Consider the following 8849-nt stretch of genomic DNA (forward strand, 5'->3'; position numbering starts at 1 on the left):
GGTAAGAAACAATAATAGATGCTTAGGCTGTGAGCTAGAATTTTGCTTATCTGAAACTGGGGATGGCCATGGGTAGGATATGGATCGGGTATACCCATACCCTACCCGAAAAGTTTGTCCATGGATATCCAATTTTCAATACCCATTAGTATCCATACCCGAATCTTACCCGAATATATTATCCATGGATATCCATACCCTACCCGAAACCCATTTAATTTTTTTTTTTTAACCCAAAACATTTTAACATAAAAACTAAAACTAACCGATCTTTAAAAAAGAAAAAACTAACCAATCTCAAAAAAAGAAAAAACAAAGCTCTGGAAAATATCTCTCTTTCTCTTTCTTTTAGATCCAAATATGGAATTCACAAATTCGGATATGATTTGATGTTGATGAAGATGAGTGAGTACAAATTCGTGGGCGGCGAAAATGGTGGCGATGAGGACAGAGTGACGGAGTGGGAGGTTGGGCTACTGAGCATCGACGATTTGATGCTGTTATCGCAACTGTTGATACTGCCGGAGCTGGCTTCGGCGTTCAGTATTTCGCCGGAAACCTACAGGACCGCCGTGGAAGTCAACCGCACGTCGCAAACAACGTTCTCGACTCTCTGTGGGGTCAACCACTTGACGGTGAAGGGATCGCTGTTCGAAACGACAGATCCGGATCCTGACCCAGACTAGGACCCGATGGTTGTGGAGGCAGACGAGAACGAGATTATCGATCGAAACGGGTCCGGATCAGATCCGAAAAGATCGAGAAAAGACGACGAGTGTTGTCTGGAAATAGAAGTAGAAGAAGCCGATTCCGCACTCCGTAACAACGAGAACGACGAGTTGTCGGTGGCGGCCAAGATTAGCGATTCACAGACGTGGTGGATCAGTGCTGCTATGACTGACCAAGAGATGTGCTTGGATGGGTTGGGAAGAGAAGAAAGTAGCTCTGGTTTGGAGAGGCAGAGAGAGTGTGAGTCAGTCAGTGCCGGTGAGAGGTTTTGAGATTTTTTTTTTTTTTTTTTTTTTTTTTTTTTTTACGGGTTGGGTTTGGATAATATCCATACCCTACCCGAACAATTCGGGTAATATCCATATCCTACCCGGTTAAGTTATATCCATGAAGAATCGGGTATTACCCGAAACATTTGGATCGGGTAAGGTTGGATATCCATTACCTAATGGGTATGGCCATCCCTATCTGAAACTATTGTCTCTGACAATAGTCCTTTCTAAGAAATCCAAACACTCTATTTCAAAATCTGTCACGGAAGCTTATAAATATGCTCATAATTTGTCCAACATCGGACCTGTTGAGTTGGTGCAAACCTACCAAAGGGCCTTTGGCCCCAAGTTAAGGCCCACCTTCTCGGGCTCTCCATGATAAACTATCTTGACCCAAATTGGGTGTTGGCCCGAGCTCAATGGTTGATTGCAGCTCCGTCCTTCTCGAATGACCCACCTACGATAACAAATTACTTCTTCACTGAGAATGAACATTCTTTACCAATTGGTTGCATTATCCAATTACTTTTGCTGTTACTACAATATCCTTGAAATAAAATGGTTACATTTATTTTTAAAAAAAAAAAAAAATGATAGATATAACAAAATGGTTACACATTGAGATTGAGTTTTCTCCTTTTGCTCTGTCTGTTGTTGAGAAATGTTTTCCCGGGTTTCTATTTTTGAAGGTTTTAACTTGAACGTTACAATTTTTCGTTTTATTTGCTTTACATGATAAGTTCCATTAAGGATTTTTTTTTTTTTTTTTAATCTTTTAAAGGCTGAGCTCTAGTTATTTCCTGTTTATGAATCCCGTATAGAAAAGGTTTCAAGGCGGAAAATAATTGAATCGAATCTTATACAAGGATCTAATATGTGGCATTAGTAAAATGTGAATATGTGATGAATACTCTGTTGTGTGTTGATAACAATTACTTTTTGTTGGTGTGGGTGTGTTTTGAACAGTATGACTTTTATTGTGAGTTTCACATTGGTTTGGAATGAGTTAGTTCTTGTATATCTAAGTCATTTAAAGCTAAAATTGATATATTAAGATATGGGGTCTAGAGTGGACTTGGGTCATTGTAGACATCCCATTTGAGCTAGGGGTTTGGTCGCTCGCGGTCTTATTTATGCACATGTGCCTTGCTCTTTTTTATTTTACGTGTTTATTTTTTCTCTATTTTCCAAGTCATTTGAACTTATAAGAGCTGTTTGTGATCGTTGGAATAGCCTTTTGGAAGTTAGCTTCCTTTGTTAGCTAGTTTATTATTCCATCATATTATTAATACTCTTTATCTCGATCAGAATAATAGCACTATTCTTTTATTCTCTTGAAATTGTTCTTCCTCTTCCACATATTTTCTCTTTTGCGATTGGTAAGTTTTTCTTAATCGATCTTAAGAAAAGACATTATTTGAAGGTTCTTCTTAAACCTGGAAGTGCATTTAATATAAATTAAAGGTTGATGCTATAGTTTGATCCTGACGGGTTTTTCAATCAAGAGAATTAGTTGCACCGAGTTTTACTCCGGATTATTGGGTTATGTGGAGTCTAGTTTGTAATCCGACCTGTCTTGGAAGCTTTACAATTTTAAATGAGAGATTTTTTTTATACTTAATCCACAGAGCGAAGACTTAATCCATGGATGTAAGCATATTACCGAACTACGTAAAATTTTTGCTGTGTGATTGCTTTTCTTTGCACATTTTTCTCTCTATTTTTTGCCTCTCACAGATCTAGGAAAAAGTTAAATTCCTAACATGGGTGACATGAATCAATTTTTAAAGACCATGCATTTACGTTATTTTATAGTACTATGAGATCATTCTTAAACACTTCTTTATTTTTTGTTCTTGTTAGGTTCTAACGATTTAGGATTAAATGTTTAGAATTTCAACCTGTATGTGTTGGCAAACTGAGAACAAAAACATGTCTAGAATAGGTGTTAAACATTGCTCAAAGTTGTACAAGTCAAAACTTAAGAATGTACAAGTTGCAGGAAAAAGAATTAATTTTCTGTGAAGCTCGACAGATCGAAGGATAAGGCTTGACTGATTGAGAATCACAAAAAATAATTTCTACAGAATTTTTAAACAAGCCCAAGCCTGCGAAAATGTTTAGGATTTCAGTCCAACACTCCTACGTATAAAAGGAAAACCCTAGCCACATTTTGAAGACTCTTGGAAGACTTGTGAGTTACTCTTGTGAGATCTAAGAGGTTCTATACCTTCTAACTCTACAAGCATCTACCGGAACAAGATCTACAATTGAGTGCTAGTGGAATTTAGTTGCTGCATAGGTCAACAAGCCGTGATTTGAAACCTTTGAGTGGGATCTCAAAGTCACTAGTATGGGTGCTTCTATGCTGCAAATTCAAAAGATAAGGAGTCCGTGGATTCGGAGCTTGCACGTTGTCGTGTCAATAAGTTACTACTGGAAGTAACAATAGATTTAAGGTTAAATCTTTTGTAAAAAATTCAATTCTCTATTAATGGATTTGTTTTATCTTGAGGATAGGTAGGTCAAATTCTCCCTAAGTTTTTACCTTGAAATTGTTGGTTTCATTGGTTTTCCTGGGTTATCATATCGCGATGTTATTTATTTTCCTTGCTTTGCATAATATGATTTACTTTGTTTAACCTATATCTAAATAATTAACCTAAGTAATTACTTAGCTAATATATTAGGTTAAACAATCTACTCTAAGGGGTCTAAACAAACAAACAGTTCTTACTAATTATTCGGATTACTTTTGTTTAATCAAAACTTGCCTGTTGACTAAAATATTTCCAACACTTTCAACTTGAGAAGTCTTCTGTTTTCTTATTTTTGATAACAAAAGGTGCATTTTTCATCTTTAACTAGCTCTACACACAAGAATCGATGAATATAATCATATATTGTATGTTTATCATGAAGTGATTTGACATATTAATAAAAGGATCTTTTATTTTTTATAATCAAACTATCACTTTTTTTCTCTCTCTCTCTGAATGGTCAATAGTTAGATATATGCTATATACCTGCCGTATGAAAAATAAAAAGAAGTTACTCATATGCTATCTGTTATTAGGCTTTCATACTATTATGGTCGAATTGTTAATTCTACATTATAATTTTACTAACTGTAAAACAGTGAAACGTGTTTTATTTTGTTTTGACAACCTCAAATTTGGGCCTGATAAGCTTTAAAGCTCTCTCTCTCTCTGTTTGCACTTGGTAGCACACTTTGAGCAGCATGCCAGAAAAGTTGGTTGACCTTGAGAATGAAAATTGACTGGGAGAACGAGAATGCTTTCCTCCATGAAAAAAGAAAGAAAAAAGAAAAAAAAATGAAGTTTAGACAGAGCTTCTCTCTTTGTGCAGTATCTATCACCATTGTCACCACACTTCCCACATGCATATGTGCTCCCACCTAAAAAAGAAGGCTTGTGCTTAGTCTTTTGGCTCTAATAATTATGCTTGATGTTGCTTTGTGACCATCAAACTTTTGGTTATTAAAAGTAATTAATAAATTAGCACAACCTCGTGTTAAGACTCTTTAGTTGTTCCGACATTATAATAGATATTATATAAAGGGTAGGTTCCTATTCCATTGAAGAAAAGTGTCTTTCTTTTCTAGGAAGGAACTTTCACTTACCTCAAAAAAGCTTACAGGAATTCATATGAAAGATATTTCCGATCCCATATTTAGCTATATTTTCCAAACCAAGTTTTCCATTAAACCCCAAGCCCAAAGTGCAAGTTTATGTGCTAGTCAATTAGACTCTCTAAGCATAGTAATGGGAACGGGCCCTTGAGTGGAACAACCGGAAACCCAAAGTGCAAGGTTATGGGCTAGCCAATTAGAGTCTATAGGTGGGTTTTATACCAAAACCCAAACCATGTCATTAGGGTGGGTTCACTTTACTTTTGGAAGAAGATTATATTTATTGACCTATTTTGTTTACAAAATACATTGTATAAAACTCATCAAAAAAAAAAAAAAAATACATTGTATAAAAATATAGATGTATCTAGGAAAAGTGAAGCTTTAGAAAAATCTATATATATTAGTTAGATATGAAAAAAAAAAAAAAAAGTTGGCGTATTAAGATAAAATAAACAACTAGACTTAAAATATAGCTTAATCAAAGTAGAAAAAAATTACAAAAGTTCTACTTGATATCTATCTAACAAGTACAACTATAAGCTTGTGAATAAAACCCTAATCGAAAAATATAATATAATGAATAGGAGCTTTTATATATTGTGGATTTCTTGCATTCCAATAAACACCTAGCATTCACATGAATTCTTAGAAATTTAAATTTTGGTGAGTGAAATTTTCTGTTAAACTTAAGGATGTACATAGATCGGGTTAGAGAATTTTTTTCTATACAACCCAGTCCTGGTTTGGGTTAGGTTGGGATTAAATATTTTATCTCTTGTAAAATATAAAAATAAAAAATAAAAAATAAAAAGAAAGAAAGAAGGGATTTTCATCAGCTATTAAAGTTATTTTTTATTATTAATTATAACATGTCACGTAATATGCTCAAATAATATTCCAAATTTAATCAAACTAATTCTCAAAATGCACAAAATGCTTGGGGGTCTAGGGGGGAAAGGGTTCGAGTTGTGAGATTAGCAACATGTTGTAATTATTTCTCAAAAAAAAAAAAATCTCAAAATGCCAATATAAATCAAAATAAACTATTAAAATAAACTTTTACAGACAAATAGGTTGAAAAAACTATCAATCTGAAACCAACCAACCTAAGACTAAAAAAAAAATTCAACCTAATCCAACCCACAAAAACCAACTTGGGAATGCACACCCCTAGTTAAACTCTTTGCATGTTCCAACGCTTAAGTCTAAGGGTGTGTGAGAATGAAAATCTTTCTCTCGCACTCATTTTCCAATTTGATAGCAATTTAATTTTTTTAAAAAATTTCTTAAAAGTCTAAAAAAAAAATTGATTTTATCATTCAAAGAAGATTTTTTTTTTCCAAAACAAAAATTCTATTTGGAAGATGTAATTCAAAATTTGTTTTCAGAAAAAAAAAAAATCTTGGTAAAAATAATTAAAAAGTGTTCTTTATGCTATGAGCTACCTTAAGACATACAAACAACCATGCTATAGCAATTAAGCCATAGTAATGTACTCTAAAGGGAAATTTCAGAAAGGTTAAGCAAGTTTAACCTAATTAGTGACAGAGGTTGAGATGAGTTCAACACAATTGACAATGGTGAGAAAGGATATTGCTTGGGTCATATGATCCAATTATTTGAAAAAACATTGAAAAATAAGAAGAGAAAATGAAAATGATTAAGAAAAGAATTGAAGGCTACTGGAAATTTTATATATCTTCTAAAAACTATTAAAGATAATTATATTTACATTATTGTTTGTTCTACCCAACCTTGGGTGATGGGGATGTCTTACATGTTAAAACATTGTAATCAAGAGAGTTTTGGCCCAAACATTTGGGCTTTACCTTACCTCAAAAAATCTTTGCCCAATCTAACTTAGTTTAAGATCTTTCTTTACCTTTTCACCCTATGGTTGTCATAATATTTATTATTAACGCTTTGCATCTTGATGGATTTCATGGAAATTCTTTTCATTCTAGCTTGTGGACTTGGTTTATTAAATAAACTTTATTTGAAATCAGGAATTTCAATTTTGCCTCTTCCTAGATGTCAATGGGTACAAATTTTTTTTTGAAACCACAACTCAAACCTATAATTTTGAGTTGGCCAGAAAAGAGAATATTACTAATGAAAATTAAGAGTATGGTACAATATCTAGTAAAGTATAGGATCAAACAATGTTTCTAACATTTTATTTTTTCTACAGAATGATAAGCATCATTGTCATTTAATTTCACTCTAAAATCATTTCATGAAACTACTTCTGTAAACCTATGGCTTTTTTTATTAGCTGACTAAAATTATTGTTCGTTTGTTCTATATATATATATATATATATATATATAAAGTTGATTAGAAAATTTAAAATTAATTTAATCATTAACTTTAGTAGTGCTTCTATGTTTTTATAGTGATTACACATATATTAGTTAATTAATGCATTTTCTATATTTATATAATACTAATAAATGTATAAGTTGGCACATGTCATTATAGCATGCTTTGAAAATGAATACATGCCATCGTCGTATGCATCCACCAATTTTGGAATCCAACACAGCATGGTAATCGGTAGGTTTCAAACTTTATTACATCAATACAATTACAATTTATTTTTGTTTATATAATACTAATAAAGGTAGAAAGTTGACACATGTCATTGTAGTATGTTTTGAAAATGAACACATGTTATTGTTGTATGCATTCACCAATTTTGGGATCCAACACAGCATAGTAATCGGTAGGTTTTAAAATATATTACACCAATACAATTACAATGGAACATAATCCAACAATTTACAGGAAAAAAATGTCATGGAACTAACAAACGCTAAAAATCCTAATGATTTCCTTAGGAAAAAAAAAGAAAAAGAAAAAAAAATGTTAGGTCTTGAAATTGGGAACTTATAATTTGCTAATTTTGAAAGTGAATGTAATAATGATGTGCTGGATTATATCAAGAAGTAGATGAGTTTTTCTTTTCATAAAGCATCTGAATGACAGAGGTAGAATTATGTAAATTAACACGTAGGGGTTTCTCCTGGAAATTGGTGACTGTAATAACTTGCTGGGACATTCATTTACAGCCATACTTGATCCCTTATGGAGTGGGCTTTATTGTGTTCATAACCTATTTTCTTAATAATTATAACTAGAATAATTAAAACTTATTCTCTTTCTAATTTTTAGTATAGTTGTTAAACTAGAATTGTCCATCTAGGTATGCATTATTTAACACTTGACTTTTGGCGCATATGCCCTAACTACTAGTTGGTATGAACTTCTGCTAATTAGTCATGGAACTGCTAAAGGAAGTTAGGGAAAAATTATTTACTAATGTAAGGCTTTCAAACTTTCAACAAGTTCTTCTGAATTCTATTAGAGCTTGCGAAGTCCCGAAAAAAATGAAATATCCTTTACCCTAACTGTTTTGACTGGATGTAGGAGGACTTCGCCTTTGATAATCTCCGCCAGTACTCTAGTAAAGTACCACGACCTAGATAAGGTTTTGTTCTGTGAAATTTTTATTTGGGTTGTGGGCTTTGAATTGATATTGGACAAACATTGCTGTTTTGCCAACTTGAAGTGGACAATTCATGCTATAATATGAATTCTCTGAGACCATATTATATTTACTAAATGGGAAAAAGCTAAGCTTAATCTAGTAGAGACTGCTTTTGTTACAGTGCTGAATCTTTTTCAGCTGTTCATGTTTTGATATATATAATTAATAGCTAAGCTCAATTCAAATAGTGGCCCTAAAAACCTTTCAGTTTTTGATTGTCGTCAAGCTTACTTATGGTTTTGGTGTTCAAGTAGCATGTCCTACAAGTTTCCTTTACTATGATTATGCTCTTTCTTTTCTTTTCTTTTGAATACAGAAGGCTTTCTTTAAAAGTGATTCTTCTTCTACATGAGATTTTAAGACATGGAAGGTTTCCGAAAAATTCCAGTGGCAATGTAATATTGTATGGGCTATTTACATCAAAATTTCAAGTATTGAATTTGTTTAGACATTGTAATTAAACAATTGAACAGACTTAAACTTTTATAGATTTGGTTGTGAATGGATTTGAACCCATGATTGAAGTGGGTATGTTTGTTCAGAAAAATCCAATGTCGATCAAGGACAGGACTTTTGCACCACCATATTTGCCTAGCCTGGGTAAGTTAACCAACACATTGGAGCTGACACGTTGGATTCAAAT

General features: G+C 32.9%; 1 pseudogene; it reads left to right on the plus strand.

Annotated features, from left to right (window-relative positions):
* Nucleotides 1-306: 306 nt before the first annotated feature.
* LOC115970132 lies at nt 307-1001 on the plus strand (annotated as a pseudogene).
* Nucleotides 1002-8849: the final 7848 nt, after the last annotated feature.

This window comes from Quercus lobata, chromosome 12 (assembly GCF_001633185.2).
Source record: "Quercus lobata isolate SW786 chromosome 12, ValleyOak3.0 Primary Assembly, whole genome shotgun sequence".
In the NCBI taxonomy this organism is placed as follows: Eukaryota; Viridiplantae; Streptophyta; class Magnoliopsida; order Fagales; family Fagaceae; genus Quercus; species Quercus lobata.